This window comes from Xyrauchen texanus, chromosome 40 (assembly GCF_025860055.1).
Source record: "Xyrauchen texanus isolate HMW12.3.18 chromosome 40, RBS_HiC_50CHRs, whole genome shotgun sequence".
Classification (NCBI taxonomy): domain Eukaryota; kingdom Metazoa; phylum Chordata; class Actinopteri; order Cypriniformes; family Catostomidae; genus Xyrauchen; species Xyrauchen texanus.
Window position 1 is genome coordinate 24,512,514 of NC_068315.1, and position 26,339 is coordinate 24,538,852.

Below are 26,339 nucleotides of genomic sequence, written 5' to 3' on the forward strand. Positions count from 1 at the left end.
AGCACAACATTGTCAGATGGTTAGATGAAAAGGCTGAGGTGGTGGCCACTTCCCAAGATTTCCTCATAATCTGACAGTGATAAACTTTTACATTTATCAAGTTTGCTGCATAAGCGAATGAAGTCAAGAGGCCAAAAGAGGTACTGCTGTGTACATGCATTTGAGAAAATAATATACATTAGGGTGGGGGGACAAATTGTCATAATTACAGGTGGGTCTGGTGGCCTGAAGTTGAAGGAAATGTGTCTTTGTTTCCATATCCTCCATATCTGTTTCATCTGAATTCAGAAAATGCTGAAACCTCCAGGAGGGTGAAATCTGGTTTCTCAATACCGACAAGTTGCCAGTCCCTCTCTAAAATCAACACATGGAATTCTCTCAGTCTCCTTTGATGATCCTCAGCCCTGTTCCCCCCTCCACACACACACACATTTTTTTTTCTCAAAGCATGGAGAGTAGTGGGGTGTCCTCAAAACAAGTAGGGATCTACCACTGTCATTCAGTGGGGGTGTTTTGATTAAGGGTGAGGTGTATGGTAGTGATTATTTACCTTCAATGGGAGTTTGAGCAGAAGCAGGGGAAGGCCTCTCTGTTTGTTTGCACAGGGAATATTGGTGTTTTGTCATGGGAAAGAACGCCCTTGACTGCTTATAAGACCATCCTGGATTAAGACCTGGGGCTGAAGTGCCATATTAAGTTTATTTTGGTTAATATGCACTGTACATACCTGCTTATCCCAATAATGGAAGCAAAACATCCATGATAATGACCTTAGCCGTAAGGCAGCCCACAAATTTTAGGGCTTTCTTAAATAGTCTTCATCTGCAGGAGCAGCGTAGGAAGTGCAGAGGGAGCTCCCATTATCATCTTATTTCCACTGGCGTGTGGTGAGGGCAATGTGGAGTGTCTATCCATGTGTGTAAGTCAGAAGGAAAAAGAACACAGGGGCGAGTTTGGGTCCAACCTGAAAACATCGTACATATGGATGTGATCAGTTGGATGTTGGCTGGCATGACATCTCCCGCACAGGGGCATTTTTGAAGAGGTGATGGAGCTGGGGGTACACATATCCTGAATAGCCTCTGTGTGTTGCCTGTGATGGTTTGTGAACCCAACTCAATTAGATGGTAATGGAATCCTGACAGAGCAGAGGAAATGATCAGTGTTCACTAACAGTAGTTACCCACAGTAATCAAAACTACTTACAAACCTGAGGCCGACTTACCAACAAAGGAACTGCTCATTAGGGTATGAAGAAAGAGAGAGACCATTACTGTGAAAGAATGACACAAGGAAAGAAATATAAAGAGACCAATGAATGCCAATGGATCTTTGAGTCCTGTCATGTGGGGAAAAATGATTCTGTGGAAAAGAGGAATCATTATGTGAGAGATTATAATGCCGTTAAAATCAGATGAAGTTAAATACAGTATTGGGATTTTGTACCTTAAAATTCTCAGTCTTACCTGGCTAGTGAATTATTTTTATTGAAGATACAGTCTGACTGTCAGTTTGTAGCAGGTGAAGGTGTGTTTGAAATTAGTTTTCAACAAGTCTGACCAGATATCAGGACAACAGAAGTCTGTCCAGGCGGGGGTGGGGTGGAATTAGGGGTCAGTCATGAATAGTCAACAATGGGGGAGACCAGGGCTAGATGTTACACTTTTTACTACAGTAAATATTTCAAGCAGGTTTATTTTATTTTTCTTTATATTTTTTTTTTCAAGTCTTTTCTGTGTAGACACACATCTTAAAGCCTTGGCTGCAAAGAAAACACCCGATGAACACCATGTTTTTGCCCAGGAAAAATTTACACGTTGCAACACACCTTGCACCCTCACCCATACAGACAGTTTTTTGGGAGCCCTGAGGAGATATGGAGTATGCAGGGTACACAGACTGACTTTGAAGCAATTTCCTAGCTGTGTAATGTATTGGAGGCAGATTTATACTTAGTACATATTCTGTGCAATTAAGACAAGAGAAAGTATCAGTAGTAACATCTCTTTGCACAATGGTTGAGATTTTGGCCTACATGATTCCTACAGTTTTCATGGTGTTTGTTTTTATGCACATGTCAAATAATTTATTTTACCAACAGAAATGTTATCATTTTAATGTATATTATTTACATATGTAAAATGCTTTTATTACTACATTTTTTGTTATGTTTTATTAATTTATTAACTTTTTAATTTTGGTTTACAACTGTACTGTACAGTAAGTAAATTGCTTTAGTACCCATACTTCATAAAACAAATAACAGTTTGGATAACATTTCATGACCAAGAGATCATAGCTATTGGCCAAATGATTTAGGCAGTTTTTATGTATGATCCATTACCCATTAAAATTAAGTATTATGTCAGCACGTGGTAAAGGGGTGTTGAAAATTTACATTACAAAAAAAAAAAAAAAAAAAAAGATAAATCACCATTTTAAAAGCATATTTGTTTCTTTAATGTCTGTCACAAATATCAGGTAAATGTAGTTGTATACATGTAGTTATTATTGAGTTAAATATTACCACTGATTGGTTAACAATTTATCCATTCAGTGTGTTTATTTTAGAATGTTTGTCTGTACAGTAATGTACTTTGCTGTGGCCTACAATAAGCCAAACTTTCAGTTATTTGCCTTCCTTGTGCTTTGTAGACACAGCAAGCACTAACACCTTTCACTCGCAATAGTCAGTCATTAACTTATAAAAGGCCCTCTTAGCAGGACTGCCATCAGTTGTCCCAACTAGCCAAATTTCAACTGTGTATTTCCGTCGAATCTTTGCGGTTCCTTCTACATGCCCGCTGAATTGAGGTATGTGGCTTTTTGTGGACGTTAACAGTTTCATGTTGTTTGGGTCAATTTTTTCCCTTATATATCTGACAAACTTGAAGTTAGGTGGGAGTCTACTATTCACACATTTTTCCAGATTTGACTCTCTTCATTCAGTTTATGTGTATTCTAGGAATTGAATCCATGATATTGGAATTGCTAGTGCCATGATCTAGAAGCTGCTAGATGAGCTACAGAAATTCTAGAACTTTCAGTATTCAAATGAGGCACATAATCTGAAACAATCACAACACAAAAACATAAGTGTGGGAGAGATTTGAGAGCTTATCCTCAAACTGAGATAATGTGGAAGAGTTAACTGTTAGGGCACAGGGTATAGCGCTAATCACAATCTAGCAGATGGGAGTGCTCACGCTTGACTGAAAATAATTTACTGTCATCCGGTCTTACTATTACACAACAAGCAACCACATCCCGTAATTAAATTACCATTATCAATATGATGGAAAAAAGGTAAGGTAGTGACCTCATTTCCTCTTAATTTCTTTGATAGTTTTCTGACCATCTTTCTGGTTGAATGAATAGAGTATCAGCGTATTTTAAGGTTTGAAAGAAGAAAAGGAAGATAGCATTTAAGTAGTATAAAATTATTTGATGTTTTAATTATGCTGTGAAACACGAATACATAAAAAAAAAATGCATTTTGAATGCCTTGTAAGTTGCTTTCAATTAATAACTAATAACTTTTCATTAGCATAATTAACAAAAGCTTACCACAAAACATATGCATTCTAAAAAAAATCTTTATTATTTCAAGTTTCAAGAAACACATAGTTCTTGCAATCTGATGTTTGACACACACATACACACACACACACACACACACACACACTGTCGTGTTTCCATGTTTTATGGGGACTTTCCATAGACATAATGGTTTTTATACCGTACAAACTTTATATTCTATCCCCTAAACCTAACCCTACCCCTAAACCTAACCCTCACAGAAAACTTTCTGCATTTTTACATTTTCAAAAAACATAATTTAGTATGATTTATAAGCTGTTTTCCTCATGGGGACCGACAAAATGTCCCCACAAGGTCAAACATTTCGGGTTTTACTATCCTTATGGGGACATTTGGTCCCCACAAAGTGATAAATACACACTCACACACACACACTCACTCACACTCACTCACACTCACTCACACACACACACACACACACACACACACACACACACACACACACACACACACACACACACACACAGACATTTTGAACGTCTGTTTCAACATCAGTAGCTTCTCTGGCTAAACTGCATCTGTTGTTGTTCCTGGAGTGCTGATGCCATGCTATAAAAGCCTAATGGATATGACCATAATTGAGAGGGTTGCTGCTGAGGTCATTTCCTGTCAATGTTGTAGCCCACTTCTCTGAGGGTGGTCAGTGAGAATGTGGGCCTCAGCATATGGGCCTGTCTTGACTGTCTGGGCCCTTGATGTATCAACTCCCAAGGTAGCCCTTCATTCATCACACGGAGCACCATTACACACATGCACATACACAGAAAATTCACAGAAAGTTCTGTCTTGTAATTTCTTTTGACATCTGAAATTGTCACTCATTCCATCGAAAAGATTTTTTCTCAGTGAGTAGAAGTTCCACTATCACATCATTGACAACTGCACGTGTTTTGAAAAAAAGCTGACAGTGATGAATGTGAGACCAGTAGGAGGTGATGCCGCATTGTGCCTAATATTCCATCAAATTCAATTATGAGTATTTGTGGACAGAGCAGCACAAAGGGGAGGAAAAGCTTAGGAGATAAATATTGGGTCTGATGGATGGACATGACAGAAGGACAGTTGGATGGATGGAAGGATGGATTGACAGAGATTATAGACGTGTAATTGTGATTAATGACTGCTCACAGCTCATTCCCAGTGTCTTTCCCTCTACGGCAGATTACTGAGGTCCAGTTGTATTGTTCTATCTACTCACCATAGCAACCACACAGGCCTACAAACTGCTTTAGTGCTGTCATATCTATGACACTGAGTGTTGCATAGCATTAGGTGGCCTTCATAACTCATGCTAGAGCGGGGGTATTCAATTAAAGTTTCAAGAGGTCCGATCTCTAGATTTCCTTCCAAGCAAAGGTCCAGTATAGCTATGAAATTACATAAGAAATGCTATTTATTTTAAATAGTACGCCTAATTGTAAATTTCCAAGTTGGCAGTAATAGTGCTTTGTAAAAGGTGAATAAAAGTCAAAACAGTCTCTTTAAAACTGGGCAAGGATTAGGACATTGGGTTTCAAGAGACAAAGCCAAAGTAGTGGGGTTTAAGGGATCTTCTACCAAAAGATTAAAATATTTCAATGAGTTCATAAATCGAGAGCACTTGGACAACAGTCCAGTATTTGTGTTTTTAGATACTCGGGGGGCATAAGAGACCTGGTGACTATTAGGGAAATATATTGTTTAGGGGTTCAGGGGTATCTCCTGAGAGAATATTTAGAAAATGTAAAAGTCTGAATGGACCATTTTTTTATTTTCCTTAAAATGAAAATCTACCAACAACACACAACGTACAGCACAACAGTGAAGCTTAAACATACTGTTAGCTAAAGTTAAGTATGCCTATGCTACTTGTGAAATCACATTTTAGGTTGTTTTTCCTAACCATTTATGTGATAGATGATCTTTGATTCATTTTCACAAAACAATCTGCTTGTGAAAGGCTTGAAACATGCTGATTAATAAAGATAATTTTAGATAGAAAAAACCTTTACAGTTTAAAGGTGCTCTGGAAGCACATGGTCCTGTCACAAACCTGGTTTAGTAGAACGGTTGAATTAATTTCAGACACATGAAGTTGAATTGACTTTGCATCATTTTCGTTTTCTGCAGTGTTTTATAAAAGATGTCAGTATCCATCTATATTGCTGCTCATTCTATTTCTCCGCTATGGTCTACTGCCATTAAAATAACCACATCTGAAACTCTGCCCACAGTGTGCAAAAGGGTATGATGAGTGTTCTGCAAAAGAGAAAATTATTCGAGGATACAACACTGAAAGATCAGTGCTATCTGTACCCAGCTTCATTGTTTTGTTGCACTGATCACATGAACTATAGAAACAATGAGAGGAGGCAGCAAATGTCAAGATGTCTCATGGTCCGGATGGAACCAAGCCAAGGTCCGGACCTGGACCACAGTCCACGTTTTGGTGACTGTTGTGCTAGAGAGTGACATTTGACAAAAATGGTGCCTCATAGCCTCATCAGTAAATGCTGTCTGTCAAACTATGATGTTTGAAACAATCTACAAGGACATTCTCACACTGTATGAGTTATAAAGTAGGGCCTGTACATTAAAAAAACATCTGTTGCTCTCCAACCTATATCACTTTAGATGCTGGGAGGCTTTTTATCATGTCATCATCTCACTCTCTTCTCTGAAGTAAATCTCTCTGTTGGTAAACGCTAGAAATTTGAATTTGGCGCAATCTAAACTGAAGATTGTTTAAAGATGAAAATGATCACCACAGTGTTTTCAAACACCTTTGAGGCATTTCTTCTGTGTTAATGTGGAACAGATGTATGTGCATATGTGCACGAGTGAGAGAGAGTGAAAGACTAATGCCTCGCTGGGTCTCACAGCAGTCTGTTTGCCAGGTCCTCATGATGTCCATCATGTTCCTACCAGTTAGTCCATCTGTAATCTAAATGGATAACTAGGCCACGTGCAGAAATGCAGCATACTCCTACAGGCTCTGCAAAAGCAAATTTTGGAACATGCTTCATATTTTATGTTGTACAATGGAAATTGTTTGCAAATAAATTGAGTATGGGGGACGCAGGGCAATATAAACTTCTGGATTTCAATATTTTTTTTTAAATATCAGAAACACTTTGCTCATAGACAATTTATCAGTGATTCAGATGCAATGGAATATATCTGTACTTTCCTTTCAAAATATGTACAGTATGAGATATTTCATGCTTGGTGTTGTATTCATCCGTCCTCAGACTTCTGTCATCTACGTCAGGCTTTTGGATCACGTCTGTAAGTCAGGAGCAGGTGACCTTCTCACCCTCTCTCACTGGACTGAAAGGACCCCCTAACTCTCAACCAGACAACCATTTCATCGACTGATGTTTTTGTTGACAAGCTACTGAGTTACCACATTATGATGCGAAACAGCATGGCTGTGATGGTCCACCAGCTTGACCAGCATGAAACCAGCAATAACCAGCCTAGACCAACAAGGAAATTTACACTGGTCAAATCTGATCTTTTCAGCAAGGTTGGAAGACACCACATACTTTTTTAAAGCCTCTTCACAGGGCAAAGTATTCCTGTAGCTCAACTGATGGAACATAGTGCCAGCAACTGTAAGGTTATTGGTTTGATCCCCATAGAACATGAATACATAAATAAATTGCATTTTGAATGCCCTGCAAGTTGCTTTCAAGTTGCATATTAATAACATTTAATTAGCATGGTAAACAAAAGCTTACCACAAAACATATGCATTCTAAAGAAATTAATTATTATTTCAAGTTTATGTATGAAACATCTAGGTTACTGTTGTAACCTCCGTTCCCTGATGGAGGGAACAAGACGTGTCGAGTGAAGCGACACTAGGGGACTTTCTTGAAGGCCTCAGTTACCTCTAAACTTTGCATGTCCCTCCCCTGGACATACGGGTATAAAGGGAGGGGAATCATGCCTCTGTACATTTAGGTTTTGCACTGAGGAGCCGAGAGTAAGGTTCGGCCATTACAGTGGCTCGGTTCAGCGCTGTGGCCAGGGGAACACAACGTCTCATTCCCTCCATCAGGTAACGGACATTACAACAGTAATCTAGATGTTCCCTGTCTGTAGCTCACTTCGACATTGTGTCGAGTGAAGCAACACTAGGGGTCCCTATTCAATCATGCCATGCGCTGAACCGTGTACATGCACTGCTGATGCAGTTACGTGCCAAAGTGACAGGCAGCGTCAGACTGCACATACCCTTCCCCAATGCCCCATAAAATCGTCATAAACTTTTTAAGTTCCTGGCATCCTGAAGGGTGGGGAACAAAGCGACGTTCCAAGCAGCGGAGCAGGCTGGTCCAGCCGCGCCTTTTCTCTCTCTATGTTTTTCGCATAGAGTTAAAGCAGCTGGGGCCATTTTAACACTATCATACACATTGGGAAAGGCATTCTTTTCCAGCTCCTATTCATTCAGGGGGAAAAGATCCCATGGAGACCACCACCTGCCCAGGCTGGGGGGAGGTAAAGAGTGGTGAAATATGTCACATAGGTTTTCAGGCCTCACGTGGGTATGGCGCGGTGGTAGATCCTACCTGCTGCGTGTGAGGAGTTAATACAAACACAGTGCCCGGGAGGCAGCGGGGACTGCCCAAGGGAGATGCAGGTCCGCCCGCATGGTGACCGTACCGCGGAAAATACACATAGGGGGATTATTCTACAAGGGCCCATCCTGTGGAATACCTATTCCAGTACAGAGTAATTTTAGTACCTGTAGTGGGTCTGGTCGGGGAATTCCTCCCCTGAAATCGCAGACCAGAGGGCTAAGGAGGAAGAAAATCCAGGGAGCGCAAATCTAGTGGACTCTCCTGGGGGAAAAGAGCGCACGTGATCACCTCAGTGGAGGGGAAAAGCACTATGTGCAAGCGGAACACCTGGTCAGAAGTTCCGCATTCCCAAGTTCTACGTGCTCGGACCTGAGAGAACACGGGACTAGACCGACTCAACCCTGAGATTGTAAAATCTCGTAAAGGTATTGGTTGTTGCCCAGCCCGCTGCTCTGCAGATGTCTTCTAGAGAGGTATCGTTGGCCAGAGCCATGGATCTGTCTCCCTGCATGACCAAGCAGATGGCCCGCGCCATTGGCCGGTCTATGTCTGATTTAGTCAGCACGGAGAGACACTTATGGCTTAACCTATCGGGCATTAGAGAGAAGGCCAAAACTTTCCTTCTCGATACCCCGGTTTCGACTTCTGGCTTATTTGGTGATGCTATGAATATAGTTATTACCAGGTTCCAGGAGGCAAAAAGTCACAAGGATGCCTTCGGGCAATTCCTTCCTCGCAACACTCAGGGGAAGGGGCTGTCGGCCACCCAGCCCCGCACCGGTCCTTCTAGACAGAAGGCTCAAAAACAAAGCATGGCGAATAGTGCTCCCCCTCATAAAGACTGGGGGCCGGTTCGTCGCCCTCAGCAGCCCCCAAAGCAACCTCAGGGTAGTTATTTAAAAAAATAAAAAATAAAATCTAACGGTTTTGCACCCAGCTTTGTGGGGGTAGCCCCAAACATCCACCTGTAACCTCCAGATACCCCCACGAAACCCCTCCATTACCGCTGCCTCTGTTTCGGGAGTTAGCGGTTTCCAGCAAAATGTTGGGTGTTCCGTTGCTTCCTGCCTTTGTCCAGGACACGGGACACTTGACATCCCCTCAACAGGAAGTGTCAGAATCGATACCCATCTCAGAGAACCTGGCAGTGTGGAAACTACTGCCAGGTGGTTCTATGTGGGTCGTAAGAACAACAGAAAAAGGCTACAGAATTTAATTTGTTCGCCATCCTCCGTGTTTCAACGGTGTGGTTCCCACTACCGTGAAACCGGAGCAAGCATGTTTACCGTGGAAAGAACTGCAAAATCTCTTGGTTAAAGGGGCCATAGAACATGTTTCCCTTCTAGAGAGAGAGTCAGGTTACAACAGCAGATACTTCCTGGTTCCAAAGAAGGATGGTGGGTTGCATCCCATCTTTGACCTTTGAAGCTTGAATCGCTCTGAGGGCGTTCAAGTTCAAGATGCTAACTGTCAAGATGGTCGTGTCTCAAATCCAACATCGCGATTGGTTGGTCACCATCAATCCCATGGACGCATACTTTCATATAGAATGTCTGCCACAACACAGGAACTTCCTGAGGTTCGCTTTCGGGGGCGAAGCTTTCCATTCGGTCTAGCCTTATCACCCCACACATTCACGGAATGCATGGATGCAGCACTGGCTCCTTTGCGACTCTGGGGCATCCACATTCTGAATTACATAGACGACTGGCTGATACTAGCACAGTCACAAGAACTGGCATTATAGCACAGGGATATCATTTTAGCTCATCTGGTTTCTCTGGGGTTGAGGCTCAACGACAAGAAAAGCGTCCTCTCTCCCACTCAGAAAACTACCTATCTGGGGATCGTATGGAATTCGATCACAATGTGGGCACAATTGTCTCCCGCTCTAATCGAGTCCATTCAGAATACCCTGAGCAAAGTCAGGCTAGGCCAAGGTTGCACTGTTCATCAGTATCAACGACTACTAGGTCTCATGGCAACTGCGTCCTCGGTGATCCCTATGGGCCTTTTTGCACATAAGACCATTTCAGTTGTGGCTCAAAGCCAGGGGATTTCATCCAGGGGCTAATTCCCTAGGCTGATAAGGGTTATGCACCGTGTGCTACGTACCATTTTTATTTGGTTCAGACCCCGGTTCCTCACTTTGGGTCCCACACTAGGTGCGTCTTGCCGTCGCAGGTTGCTAATGACAGACGCCTCCCTGACAGGCTGGGTAGCGGTCTTAAGTGGTCGTCCAGCTCAATAGGAATAGGAGGGTCGTCAGCTCGATTGTCACATTAACTGTCTCGAGTTGATGGCTGTATTTCTGGCCCTGAAATACTTCCTCTAGAGGCTGCCATGTCTTGGTGCGGGTGGACAACACAGTGGTAGTCTCTTACATAAACCATCAAGGAGGTCTACGTTCACGCCAGATGAACAGACTGGCAAGGCAGATTCTCCTTTGGCCCCAGGACAAGCTCCTGTTAATCAGAGCAGCTTGTATCCCTGGATGCCTGAATGGGAGCAGATTTACTGTCCAGACAGAAAATACCGACAGGGGAGTGGAAACTCCACCCCGAGGTAGTGAAACAAATCTGGGTGAGATTTTACAGGGCAGAAGTGGACCTCTTCGCCTCTCAACAGACAGTGTAATGTCCCCTCAACTTCTCTCTGAGTCACCCAGCCCCCCTGGGTCTGGACATGATGTCGCATACATGTCCCAATATGCATCTGTATGTGTTACCCCCAGTTTCTCTGCTCCCGGGAGTCTTAGCCAGAGTTCGCCAGCAAGGGTCCTGCCTCTTACTGATAGCGCTGCACTGGCCGAACAGGGTATGGTTCTCGGAGATAATGTCTCTCCTCGATGGCTCGCCTTGGGCGATTCCGGACAGGAGGGACCTTCTGTCTCAGGCTCATAGGACAATATTTCATCCCCGGCACGAGCTGTGGAACCTTCATGTTTGGCCCCTGAAGGGTACCAACTGAGGGACACTGGGTTTTCACCTGAGGTTATCAAGACCATTTTTAAGTGCTAGGGCTCCCTCTACCAGAAGAATCTACGCCAATAAATGGGGGTGTCTTTGAAAGATGGTGCAGTGTACATAATGCAGATCCAGTTAACTGCCAGATTGCTTCAGTTCTGGACTTTCTGCAGGGAACAATTTTCAGCAGGCATATGCCCCGCCACTCTCAGGGTCTATGTGGCCGCCATTTCAGCTTGCCACGCCGTGATGGACGGGGTGCCGTTGGGGAGACATCCTCTACTCGCTCACTTCATTCGTGGAGCTCTGCGACTGAGGCCTCCTGCTAGGACCAGGACCCCTTCATGGGACTTAGCAATAGTCCTTGAGGGTCTGGTTGAGACCCCCTTCGAACCTCTAGAGTCAGCGTCTGATAAACGTCTGACTCTCAAGATGTTTTTTCTTATGGCGATTACATCTCTAAAGAGAATTGGGTATCTACAGGCTCTGTCTGTCTTGCCAGCCTGCTTAGATTTTGCCCCAGGTATGGCTAAAGCAATTTTTGCACCCTCATCCTGACCACCTGCCTAAGGTGCCTTTCTCGACCTTATATCCGGTCACTCTCGAAGCCTTCTTCTCCCTGCCATTTACAACGCCGGAGCAGGAAAGACTTCACAGACTTTGTCCAGTCCGTGCCCTTCAGACTTATGTCCACCGCACTAGCCAGTGGCATAAGTCAGGGCAACTATTTGTTTGCCATGGGGGCCGCAACAGGGGGGTGGCCACCACCAAGCAGACTATGTCGCATTGGGTGAGGGACGCTATTGCCCTGGCCTACGAGGCACGCGGTCAAGCTTCGCCAGTAGGTATCAGGGCTCACTCTACTAGAGGGGTCGCCTCCTCTAAAGCCTTGGCTAGAGGTGTCCCTCTGTAGCATGTTTGTGATGCGGCAGGCTGGTCCTCTCCACACACATTCATTAGATTTTATAGTTTGGATGTTCATGCCACTCCGGGCTCATCACCAGCTTATGTCTGAGACCTCTCGTGCTCTTGTGAGCATTGTACACAACCGTAAGTGGTCCGGACATCCACAGTGCGGCGGCATGGGTATTCTTGTTCCCAAAGCGCTAATTCAGCTCAGCATCATAAGTGTAGCTTTTTGAAAGGGAACGTCTCGCGCTTCATTGCCGCACTGGGATGCCCCAGGACTGCTCTTCAGACAAAATACCTGACGATGCACCTGTGACGCATCTATTTATAGCACCGCTACAGGTGCATCCAATGATGTCACCGGCAGAGGCTATAAATTCTGGTCAATTTTCATTGACGTGTTGCACACATATTCACAGCTGGTCACACCTAAAGTTGTTCCCAAAGCGCTAATTCAGCACAGCATCTCGTTCCGCTTTTATCAGGGAACAAGGGTTACAGTCAAGTAACCCAAGACGTTTTCCATGTAAACATTCCCTAGATGGATGTATTTTGACAACTGTGTTTTTAGCATTTTTCATGGGAACACTGCATTTTGTATGCTGTGTTAAGTTAAAAAGAACTTCTTGAACTTATAAAAATGCATCTCGAGGCACCTGTGTTCTGCTGTACTCATTGTGGTGCGTTTTTCTTTTTTAGTGCAAGAACATGTTTGTTCTGTAATAGTTACTGGAAGAAATGCTTTAGCCAATCGTTATATGAACACTACTCATACTCGAGAAAATAAAAAATAAAAAATTGCTTCTCTCAAAGTCACCATAATTGAATGCTTCGGTGTTGTTTTTGCCCCTGGAACCCCAATATATAGGTTTGTGTTAGGCAGATTTCTGTGCGTACCCTCAGATGAAATCCTGCAGGTGCCCATGAATTATGTAATCAAGCCTCCCTACACTCTCAAACAACTTGTACATTTTATACTTATAATTAATGACTTCATGAAACCTATGAAAGTCATTTATATTGTAGACCTACCCTGCAGTTTTTAATGCGATTGCAACACCTTATTTTGGCATCATCTACGTGAAACTTGTCAAAATAAGTAGAGCACCCTGGGAAAGTAAACAACCACCATGCTCAACAAGCAGTGTCTTGCTGTACCATAACAGTTAGTGGTCCACTAGTTTTAGCAGAAAAGGCGTAGATAAGGATGGAGATAATTCCCCTCCCTTAATTCTCTGCTCTCCTGCTTTACTTTTTTTTCCTTTTCAGAAATTTTATGGCTTTCCTTCTCCAGAATTTTAGTTGGTAACTAACTCGGTGCTAAAAAATTTCAAAACAGACCTGAATGGTTATGCTACCCTGTCTCAGCTAACTCACCTGGCATCTTGTTTTACTTTCTTTGTTCAGCTGTTGTGTCTGCACTAATATTTTAAGCCTGTGCTTATATGACTTATGCTGAAATCTCCAGACACTCAACGAAAGGCCTTTGTCCAGTTTTCCAATAAAGCAAAAGTAGACCTAGACTTAAAGCTTTTTAAACTGAAAGTCATCTTACATTAGCAGCAAGCCAGTGGCATGTGGTGGACTTCTGAAATGAGGAAGCAAAGTCCCCTCTGTGTGTTTGTTTGTTTTTTAGTCCAATTTAAATTTGTGTTCCAGTTCAATGACGTTTAGATGGTTTCTACATTAGAGGAATATTAAACACCATTAACCTTCTATTATCAGCAAGCAACCAATTCTATCATATTTGTGTCTACCGTTCTATTTATGTAAACCACGTCACATCAAAACCTTATCAAGTTTTACATAAAAAATACATTTAAAAAAATCGGAACTTTAATAGTAAGGTGAAAAATATGTTTTGTGCAAGTTTTGTTTGTTACTATACTAACCTGTTTCGCAATTGTAAGATTCATTTAGTTTTACTTTTGTACTGTTGGTAATTTTTTCATCCGATTTTTTAAGGTATCTCCCTCCTCGGAGGACACACCTTTGCAGCAGAGAAAACTTAAGTGGAGAGAGTAACTTGTATGTATGGGCAAAATAGTAGTACTAAATATGTTTTCTGTAGTCCCACCCTACAGTTAAAGAGTCAATTGCTTATTGTTTCCTCTAGAACATGCATGCAAAATTGCTCGATAAGCCTGAAAAATTCTTTTTTTATTTATTTATTATTAAAGTTTTAGTAATGCTAATTTCAAAAATGTCACTTGAATGTAATTTTGATCAACAGATTTTGGTCTTTCCCCGTTCACATAGATAAGAGCATAAATTGCAAAGCTGAACCGACCAGGCTAAAACCACTTTACTTGACCAGAATTTTTGCAAAATGATTTTTACCTAGCTTCTTATACATATAACAGCAGTTTGAAGTTCTTAAACACTTTTCACATTGTTCCTCACACAATGCTATCTCATGACATCGAAAAACTTTTACTATAGTGCATGACTTGTAAGGCAATACATTTTAACATTTGCAAAACTTAAACAGCAACATTTACAAGCTTGTTCAAGCACAATCATATTACACAGTAGTGCATGGGCGTGTGTGTCGACACATGAGTCAAGTGTCAAAGAGGCACCGCAAAATATTGTGATTGCTTCAGCAATTCGGGTTTTCATCTCATATTGTCTTTTTATGACACTTTTGGTTGGGTTTAGGTTTAAGATTTAGGGTAGGGATGTCGGTTTTCTTGATTTAATACTCGCTAGGGCATTAAGCACAAACTAAATCTGTTTGAGAGAAAATTGAGCATGCTTTTAGCTTCAAACAATGGAAATTTTGCCACGATACGTATAAAGAATCACAAACTATTATATACAATATGGCCGCCGAGCGAACTTCTCCATGCTTACAGTATCTCCATGCTTTTTTCCTCTATAGCTAATAAGTAGTGTGTCACTGCTGCTAAAGATTCTCAGGTGATATAGAGATGTATAAGTGCTATATTTTGTTTGCGTGGGAATTTGCTTTACGTCTCCACTCCTCTCTTAAGAGCTTTGTCACCAAGGGGGCTATAATTAGTGTTAACTCGTCTTCAAAAAGTCATCTCCAGGGAGGCCAGCGATGTGTCTGGCCTGACACTTGGTGGTCTCTGATAGATCTCTGTGAGGCTAACAAGTTGTGGTTTATGAATTATAAAGGGGTTATTATTGCTCCACCCCATTTCTACCCACATATACACACATGTGCGTGCACACACACACACACACACACACACACACACACACACACACTCACACTTCTCGTGCACATAAAGTTCACACAGTTCATCATGTGGTGAAACATAGTGTTTGGAATTGTGTGTGTGTGTGTGTGTGTGTGTGTGTGTGTGAGAGAGAGAGAGAGAGCGAGAGAGAGAGAGAGAGAGAGAGAGAGAGAGAGAGAGAGAGATAGGAAGAGATAAAAAGTGACGAATTGCTACATCTGTTGGCTATGCAGTGCATGCCACTGTTAATCTCTAGTGATATATGTACCATCAAGACATAAAGCCTAGCAACTCGTTTGGTTAGGGAGTTGTGCAAATGTGTCTGTGTGTGTCTGTGTCTGTGTGTGTGTGTGTGTGTGTGTGTGCGTTTTCACATGTTTTTTGCACTAACTAGGTCACACTTCCTTATGTCTCTGTCTGTCAGTGAAAATCCAAGAATCATAACACAAGTAACCATCGAAAAGGAAACATTAGCCTACATCTTATTCTGACTTCCAAAAATGTATGTTTAACTCACACACAACATGTTGGGCTAGACAAGAAGAATAGGAAAAGTACAAAAGAATATTTACTCTGATGCTGTGGTATTATGGTTAAAGTTTGTATCTTCTGGGGCTGCAGTTATTCAGTGGCCTCACCAGCTGTGCAAGCAACTGTCTCTGTGCATATGGAGGTCAGGGGATGATAACCCTCATGCGGATGATTTATGTTTGCGTACACATGCTTTCCTGTGTGTGTGTAATCCTGATGGTCAGATGTCTTCACAAATGTATGTTTTAAAAACTGTGAAGCTCCTCAGCAAGAACATTCGTTTTTTTTTACATTAAGTTGGTGGCATTCAGACAGGGGCATTTTCTCAGAGGAGGCAAAATGCTGATTATATTCAGAAGAGAAAATAATCGAAAGCACAAAAATAACATTAAATAAATATGATAAAATATGAGTATTGTGTAAAACAACACTGTCCTAAAGTGTTACCAGTGTAAAGTTACAGAGTAAGGCATTCTCATTGAGTTCTTAAATTGTGCTGCAAGTGTGAGGGTTGTAATGGCAAAATATAGGTGAAAAGTCAACTGGTAGGACACAAGACCTCCTTGTACTATGATTACTCTGTCAATGGAATATTGTCTATCTACAGGGCTGGACTGGAAAGAAAAATCGGCCCGGAATTTTACATAGCAACTGGCCCAAAAGTTGAGCGGGAAAATACCGGTATGCCAGATTACCAGTCCAGCCCTGCCTATCTATCATGTGTCAAACTGGTGAACATGGATGGACGAATTACAGGGCTAAAGGTGATGTGTGTAATTTCTGCCTCAATAGTGGACAAAACTTTTTTCTACGGGATTCTAACTTCTTTAAGCAGGATTTCAAAAATAATTGTTCCCAAAATAAGTTTTCTAATCACTCCCCCTGTTTTCTGTTGGTCGACAAACTGATCGTCCCTCCCCAAACTCAAGCCATTAGTTGAGCTAATGTTGCTGTTTTGGGATGCTCAAACAAACCAAGCGCCAGTGAAAATCAACCTACAAATCAATCACTTTTAGTTGTCTGCATATTAACCTTGACAAAGTATTTTTACCTTACAACAATTACACATGTTCTTGCCTATTTGGACATCACCACCTTTGGTAACATCTGAATCGAAATGGACTTGTAACAAACTTGACTCAATGACTTGAAACACGAAATTATCTTTGATTGAGCTGCTTTTAAGTGGCCACTCATCTCGATTAAATTAAAGACACAACTGCCTGCGACTACCAATACCTTTGTTTTGTTTAACTGAGAATTTTAAGAGTAATGCTCAGCTCAATAGGTGGCTATTGATAATAATAGCTGAATAACATATGTAAATTTGCATAAAATATAATATTTAGACCTTTACATTAATGTAAACAATTACAGAGGAATAACAATGCTCAGAACCCAGAACTGTCAAATCAACTTTTAAATCAAGCTAAAACAGAACAAATAATATATATACAAAAGCTAGATAAACAACAAGTTTTCATTACTGGATCCTTTAAATAAGACTTTGAGGCAACAACTTATCTCAAAGGACATAAATGTTTACCTGAAGTGATTTATACAGAAAAGTACTATTATCCTGTTGACACTAACTCTAGACAAAAAAGTAAATGGAAACATATCAAAGTTTAGATGCATTTAATTATTTAATCAGCAGAAATTTTGGGAAATATTTGATCGCTTTCATTATAACCAATGAAGCTGTTAACACTGCAAGAATTTGACTCTCACATTATAATGGAAGTGATCAATACTGCCCTGCAAAAGCAAAAGACCTTAACTCACTAGAGTGTGAAACTGAGAAAAATGACTTTAAAGTTTCTGTATTGTCCAGACAAAAGTATTATAGGTAGGACTCCCAAAATTTCACAACTAGTTGCTATACTGAAGAAATGTTTGTATGCAAAAAATCTTGAGCTCAAAATTGACCTTTGACCCTTGTTTGGCAGTTACTGTACTCTGCCTTTGTATCATGTGCCAAAAATCAGGAGTCATGCAAAGGCAAAAGGCCGTAACTGACATATAATCAATATTTACTTGCTGTTCACCATACTTACATCCATTATAAGAACACCTAACCAAGGTCTAGTCATCATGGTATTTGTTTTAAATTATATAGAAGACCTTTGGTTGTTCCTATTTATTGCTATAATGATCAGGATAGTGCGGCAACACTAACAAAGTTAAACTGTATAACAGATAAGTTACTTTGCAGTACAGTATGTACAGTATGAATAAATACAATAAATATTTTCACAATAAAGATAATTTAATTATAATTGAATACAAAGGTATATGTATTTAAATGCAAGATATAGAGTAATAATTAATTAAACATTAGACCAATACATTAGAGATTAGAGACTGCTCATTCCAAGTTTTTTACTGCTCCAAATAAAATCTTACTGAAAGCTCATTTTTTGAGATATCAACCTAAAATTTGGAACACAACTTGTCCATAGGTATATATGACAAAGCATTCTTGAAATACAACCATTTAAGTTTGGATAGTGATTTTCATGTCTATGCGAAAAAAGGGGGAGGGGTGACAGTTAAAGGGTTAAGGGCCACCAAACTGCTCAAGATGCTCAGTCAACGAACTCGACTTGGATTACTACTTTTTAATTCTGAGATAATGTAGACAGAGTATACCGAAAAAAAGTTGGAATTACTTTTACTATTTAGGTTAGCCTACTTTGTACGGACGTTAGCGATAACGAGCTGTAAAATCTGACGTGAACACCTGCAAGAAGGAAATATGGCTCAAACACGTATGGATTGTTGTGGATACAGCAGATGACGTGCATTGCTATGGATTATATCTTCTATGGATTATATTGGATTGCATGGAAAGGTAGGATGCCTCTGTATTTAATATTTGGTTTTCAGCATCTGATGTGAGGCGAGTGTCAGCTTCAACGTTAGCGCTAATTTACGTGACACAGATTAAATTTAGCTAGCTCCGGGCTGTCACTGACATTGACAGATCTGAACCATCGCCCTATCACATCGCTATCACAGAGTAATAATACAAACAAGCAGTCGGCAGTCTACACTTTATTTCAAAGATGTGTCGTGTGTATGTTACGCGGTTTGGTGACAATAAAAGAGCGGTAATCTTTGACAGTATGACAAAGCCAGAGTACAGTAACATCACAGCGGCACCGTAACATCTCTCTTGATGCCCGGCGAAACAAAGTCAGAACACCTTAAACTCAACTTCAGTGTGCCAGAACAAAGGCTAATAGCCGTAACAACTGTTACGGCGTTCTGCTGTGGTTTCTCATATGGTTTTGGATGTTACGGTTGTCATAGCCCTTTAATTTCTCGTTAAAACAATCAAATTGACTCACGATATTTATTCACATGATAAAGGAGGTCTTGAATACCCCAAAAATGACATTAACTCATTTTTGACCAAACATGATGTTACGGCGTTTTGCCTTTGTAGGGCAGAATATAGAGCCTGTATACTCTGACTTACAGAGTAGACTTATAGGTAGAGCTTAGACTCTACCCATCAAACATAAAGTTAGTTTAAAATGTATTCACTTACCAGAGATAAAATGTGTTAAATATTCTACAGTTGGTAGTATGAAGCCAGTCATCTAGTTTCACTACTGCAGTCCAGGCGTTCATTTCTTGTCACAATGTGACAATCATGTTAACGTTACTGCTACGAGTCACTATGAATAAAGCGCCTATCGCTTAGTGGTGGGGATTTTGATTCATAATAGTGACTCGATTCTTTTGAATCCATTCACCAAAAGATTAGTTCACATTCGTTCATAGATTCGTTCACTGATCAGTTCTGTAAATTAAGCCTTTGCACCAGTAGGTGGCACCAATGACCATCTTTTAAGTTTTCGCCAGTAATTTTACTGAAACAAAAGCAAATAGTCATTCACGACTAGAACTGTTACGATGAGCAGGAACAGGGTGAAAACTGAATAGACAAAAGCAAAACAGAGGAAACACCCGCAAAGGGGAAAATACAACAAAAACACGGAAAATATACAACGGTTTAACAGGCAGGATAAACATCACAGAACACGGAATCAAGCATCCATAAACATCGACAATCAACAGGGGAATGGAGAAACAGCAGGGTTTAAATACACAGGAGACATGATGATGACAAACGACGATCAGGTGAACACAATGGCACAGGGCTGGCAGAGATGAGGGCCGGGAATCATGGGAAGTGTAGTTTTTTACAAAGGGAATAGGAGTTTGAGACAAAGACTTGTGAAACAAAGGGCAGACAACAAGGGAATCGTGACAAGAACAATCCAATTATCATTTCTAAAAATGTGCACCTCTACAATTCTACTAGGAGACTTCAGCACTGCAGAGTGTTTAAGCAGCATACGCGTTTCCCCACAAATTTCAACAGAGCTTATTTATCATGCTGTGAACTGATGAGCACAACATTTTACAAAGCTATGCTAACAAAAAGGACAAAAATACTAGCCAAAAAACATAATAATATTATGGGTTTCAATAACCTCATATTTCATTGTAATGTATGGCCATCACTCACTTTTATTCACAAATCATCTGGGTCCCTTTAGTTGTTAAATGAGAATGACGAACTGAACGAACCACATGCCTCTTCTCATTCAATCAGAAATTTTAGTTCATGAACGAGATGACAGAGTCATTCATATCGTTCATGAACGAGTGTACCAGTACATTCAGTTTGTTCATGAACGAGACGTCTCATCTCGATCAGACTCAAAAGACCAACTCAACTGGTTCAGTAGAGGGTGCATTTCAGTCAGATATCATTTCAGATTGCCAATTTAACTTTGATATAAGTAGGAACATTTTCCCATGGTGGTTAAGGGACCTTCTGAAAAGTCCACAAATGGTGGTAAAACTGAGGAGTTTTTTTTTCTATATAAATGTTCAATAAGATCAAACAAAGTATGAATACAATCATAAAGACAAGCACAGGTGAAGGAAAAAAATAAACAAATAAAATAAATTCAAATTATTTAACATTTTAAAAATATGTATAAAACATCCAACATGTATACATAAACAAGTTAAAGAAGACAAATAATCAAAACATTTTAATAAATAAATTATGTATATTTATTTGTCATGGGTCAGGAAAGTTCTCATGTTAGCATATAAGTAAGCATGTACAATTTTTATTAATAACACATTTATTGCTAAAACTGTGAAGGATGTGGTTAGGGGCCGTGATTCTCCCCATTTAAGTGTCCCTTATTTTAAAACTTCACAAGTGGCAACCCTAGACGTCATTGAACAAGATATATGAGTCAGTGTATGGAGGTGAGCGAGAACTGTGTTCAAACTGTGACACGCATTTACATTGGACTAAAGAAAAAAAACACTTTTTACAAGCCACTGTCTTCAGCCTATTCTTAATCCTAAATCTAAAGTTGTATATCCAATAAAACGCTTGTGTCTTTCATAAAGTTTTATCCAGACTGAATGTATTATGGTCCAGCTTTGTTTTAGTTATTGCCCTTCCACACATTTAGCAATAACACAGGCATGTGTATCAGATGGAAGCTTTGCCTCTGCCCCGAAAGGCAACAAAAAAAAGAAAAACACACTCTTCATGGTAAAAGCCCATAGTCCAAACAACTCTCCTCCCGTGCTCAGTGTCCACACCTTTCCATGTCACCTCGGTAGAGCCTGGTAAACCTCTCTGGCTACTTTATCTCTCTAGACAGCTCAGGTCATCAAGCCTTTGTCGCTACATTTAGACATCCAATATTTTCAACAACATCAACAAAAAAATGTGCAGACGTGCACGGAATTTTTTTATTTTTCTATCCAAACTCCCAGCAAAGTCAGTGAACCCTGAACCCAAACCCAGACACCCAGATCAGTTGTTTGAGACTTCGTAAGACTCAGACTTTGAAACTGGCCTCTCAATGTAAACTCCGTCCACCCACTGAATTGGGCTCAGTTACAGAGGAGGTACGGACTGTGTGCTGTGTGTATTTACCCTGGTTAAAGATGTTATTTCTACCACATGAGCTGACACTGGGTGAGCCTGCATTTAAATGTAATCATACTTAGTGAACTGATCGTAGGCGTTCTACCGTAACAGGATACATGCGTGGCGGGATAAAGATGGTCGCTGCTCTGGAGGAGTTGAATGGGAAGAAATGGTGGATGACCAGTCTTTACTTGTGTAGAGATATGAAATGGAGGTGCTGTCGATGTCACATGTGTGCTGTCCTATCGCGCATATCATCCGCTCCATTCAGAACATATGGTTTGCAGTCAAGCGCCACAGCTGGGTTACTGGGAACCATTTTAACCCTTCAAAATATCATTGATTAGTGTGAAGGTTAATTTGCATGTATTAATACACTGGAAAAAAGGTGAAGTAATAACATATGACATTGGTTTGCTTTTGGCTCAATGGGCATGTCAAACGTACTGCTTGGGTTCTTGTTGAGGAAACACAAGGTTCATTTATTTGTGTTATTTCTTCAAACTGCCATCGTTAAATGCCAAAAAGATACAAAGAAGCGTCTTCTTACTTTGAAACCGCTTCCTTTTCAGGATTCCTTTGAATAATGAGCCTTTGATGTGGTGCTTTGGGTAATGGGAGAGGAAGTTAATGCAATGTACAACACCATTAAATAACCCAAACGTTGTCGCAGTTGAACTGTTTGACGCCCACTACAGTGAACGGCTCTTTAAAAGCCATTTTAACTATCCAGGGTGACAAGTTACATCAAAACCACCATGGATTAATTATTTTGACCTTTACACAAAATTCTATTTGACTCTCCACTTTAAGTGAGTTTTTTATTTCTGACAGCATAAATTCAACATGGTTGACAAAAGTGGTGAAGCACAAGTACCTCTGTCTGGAATATATATGGATGTAAAATGGCAAGAAATTTAACTACTCTGGTTGTGATACTGATTCCGCTTAAAGATTGTGATTACTTAATGGTCCCATTAACATTTCTTACTAACATTCTTAATGTTTCTTCTATAAGGAAGGAATATTTGGAAATAAAAAATATATATTTTTATTGATTCACTGCCCTCAAATGGTGAGATAATTTCATATTCAGAGTTTCTATTTGCACCCCGGTGAAAATAGCATCTGCCACACAGTGCAGCTATTTACACCCTAATAGTCTGGAGGAACCAAAGAAATATATGACAAATTAACCAATAGATGTTGCTGCAGTGGCATGGGGTGCAAATATAGTGTGTGATAGTGTATTGTTGTCCTAGTGACTGCGGTTCTATTCCATGTTTTGTCCCACTCTTTTTCCCATCCGTTTTCCTGTTTCCACTCTTAATACTACTTAAAATAATAGATAAAAATGAATAAGAAATTTTTAATTCATTGCATTGATTTGGTCACAGTGAATGTCGAGAGTGCAGAGAAGGTTTTGATCCGGAGGCGGGGTCTGACGATCACACTCATTGCCACGTGAAACCATGGTTACTGTAGTAAAACCAAGGTACGTTTTTTCTAAGGTAAGGTTAAGGTTAGGTTTATGGGTAGAGGTTAATGTAGTTTGTCTGTGGGATTCTAAATAAACACAATAAACACACTGCAGTGATGCCCATTCTGTTTGTTAGTATTTAAATATGGTTGAAAATAGAATCTGACACTATTTGCACCAGGGTAAAATTAGTATCTACCATTATTTGCACCATGGCTGGGGTGCAAATAATATATGCCACTATTTGCACTGGGGTGTAAATAGCATATACCGTTATTTGCACCAGGGTTTAAATAGCATCTGCTTTTCATATTCTAACACATCAGATATAACTAATCAGAGATACATTTACATAATTCCTGCAAAAGGCCTGTTTACACAGACGTTTTTTAATGGCTTCGTAAAGACTTTTTAGAGGCATAAATGCAATCAAGTAATTGGTACTCTAACTGCAAATTCCAAGACAATGCTGCAGTTGAGTAGTACTGAAGGAAACACTATCAGAGTAGTTTAGCACTGTGTCCTATTTGCATCGGCCCAAAAAATACATGTTCAAAAATCGGAATTGAAAGTAATTGCAATAATTCAGTTCATATTTTTCATTGAAAAATGTTTCTAGGTTCCCAACCGTAAATATTTACCACTATCTTTTTTTTGCAATGTAAAGATGTGTAACTCTCTCAAAATATGCTTTTAAAAAATTAATAAAACAAGAAAAACCAAAGATTGGGGATGATTATAGTCTTGTCTTAAAATTAAAAGAATTAAAATGGAACATTAAGAAATCATCTTTTCTTCCTTTGTGTTAAATAATTCATGCATCAAAGGGTTAATGTTTAACAGAAAATAAAAGGATTTATACTCTTCTATGCACAATTTACAGATGCCGTATTAAACAACTTTATCTCTCATTAATTAATATTTAAATATGTATGCATAATTCTTTCCATCAAATGCTGTTACAATTCTAAATCTTAGAATGTGACCCCGGGTGTCTATTCAGCTCTGAGGTCCAAAGGAATCTCGCCACAACAAACTGAACTGTGAACTTGCAACTTCCTGTGCTGGAGGCATCTGTAGCTAGGAAACAAGTGGCCCACTCTGTCAATTTCAGCTGGGGCGAAATGCAAGTTTTTCTTAAGTTTTTTTTTTTTTCTGTGAGGTTTGGCCGTCCATCTTTTATTGATGTACAGTTTCCTTTGAGTCGGAATGAGACATTCTGTGGGCCAGGACACTTTCAAAAGAGAGGAAATGGGGGTGTGTTCAGAGGTCAAACGTTCCCTTTTGTGGGGCTCCTGAGGGACAATGACAGTGGGGTGATGTTATGTGGGGGCGAAGGGGTGAGATCCTTTGGGACCGACAGGGGTAGAACAGGTCTGAGGAGTGGAGATGCTGCATGTTGACAGAGTAAATGTGGAAAATTATAATACAATAATACAATCCAAAAAAGAGGAGAGCAGAAAGCTGATAAATTGAGAAGGAGTAGGCCCATAAGGATCATAAAATATGAACTAAGCTTCATACTGTGTTCTTTTTAAAGCAGCATAAGCAAACAAGTTTGCCCCAGGGGGTGAAATTTGAATAAGCAAATGCTTGCTCCTGATGTTTTTAATGAGTTCAGTGCAGACACAATAGAGTAGATTGCCATTATTTCTGGAAATGAAAAATAGGCCACAAAACAATTACGTTTTTATTGTCGATAGAATATTTACTTGATTAGTGCATCATAATTCAGGGGGTGTTTTTGGAATGATGCAGTGAAACTCATATTGCTTTATTATTAAACAAGTTAACTTAATTAAATGCATTTTTTTTTCCCACAGATATTAAATTGTATACTGACCAAAACCTGCTGCTTTGTTCATTTATGTATGTTTTTATGTTGATAGCGCTCCATAATTGTTATGGTTGCTTTGTTAGTGATGTGGGAAGTTGCCAGATTCCTCTTTTTTCACCCTTATTTTGTGTTGTTGTTTTGCATTTGAAAGGACCACCCATTGGGCTCCGAGGAGAGAGATTCCCTGCACGATGTCTCTATGGAATATTAATGGGCTTCTCCTGGGAAAACTGCCCACAGAATGGGCTACTCCATCGCTGTCTCTGTTTCCGCTCAGCTGTCCTCTGGTTATGTGAGGGTGTGCACTCCTTCAGTCCAATCCTGCCTGGAGAAATGGAAAAAAACACTTCAAGCTGTTGTATTGATGTTTCATTAAAGACCCAATGAAATCAAAATAAGAATTTTGTGGCTTTTAGTCCATGTGTGTTAGTATTGAGGACATGTACAGGTATATGCTAGTGTACTCCTAAATTTGTACAAAATTCACTGGAGATCATACCAAAAAATATTGATGACTTATCTGATTGGATATTTTTGTCCAATCAACCCCCCATATACAGGACTGTGGTCTTGATGTCTTTAATGAAGAAATGAACTACAATTCCATGAAGCATTGCAAATAACATAATTATATAAAAAACAATGGAAAAATATAAAACTAGAACAGAAAACTGTGCTCGTAAAGCCATTTCACAGGGTTTTTAAGATGTCTGATAACTCAAAACTTCAAGCTGAATGTTTTTTTGTTTTCCAGAATGTCTTTAAAATGTATTGCAATGTATAGCCAAATATACAACAAAACACAATAAAGAAAAACAGGACTAGCTACATTTATTTCATCAAATTCTTCAGTGTCAACTTTATAACAGTAATCACTAATAAGACATATTGATTGAAATGAGAGGGCCATTAGCACATTGGGAATATGGGAACAGCTTGTTTGAACAGTTTGAGAGGTAACAGTGATTGTGATCATCACTGGTTTTCATTATCACAGCTGAATAGTTCTTTCCCACTGTAGAGCAGAACCTTGTGCAAAGCTGCACGGCATGTGAAACATTTAATCTGTCAGCTCCTGAGTTTCAGCATTATGAGAGTGACCATCCTATTGGCTTCTTCATATGGCAGAGCTTGCTGAAGTCATTGCTGTTTTACTTCAATCCCTTTCACATTCTTTTTCTGTATTTGACTCACTCTGTCACTTTCTTTCAGTCCTTCCTCCATTTCCTCTATCCTAGTCTGGGTCTCGGAGGTGA

At 40.1% G+C, this 26,339-nt stretch overlaps 1 long non-coding RNA gene across 2 annotated transcripts; it reads left to right on the forward strand.

The window, feature by feature from the left end:
- The first annotated feature begins 2,712 nt into the window (after window positions 1-2,712).
- On the forward strand, window positions 2,713-25,629 carry LOC127633663 (uncharacterized). 2 transcript variants are annotated; one of them, XR_007969237.1, is made up of 3 exons: window positions 2,713-2,814; window positions 23,164-23,261; window positions 25,235-25,629. It is a non-coding gene; the product is annotated as an uncharacterized LOC127633663 (long non-coding RNA). The 2 variants fall into 2 exon arrangements; XR_007969238.1 differs by lacking the exon at window positions 2,713-2,814 and adding an exon at window positions 21,608-21,744.
- The last annotated feature ends 710 nt before the right edge of the window (window positions 25,630-26,339 follow it).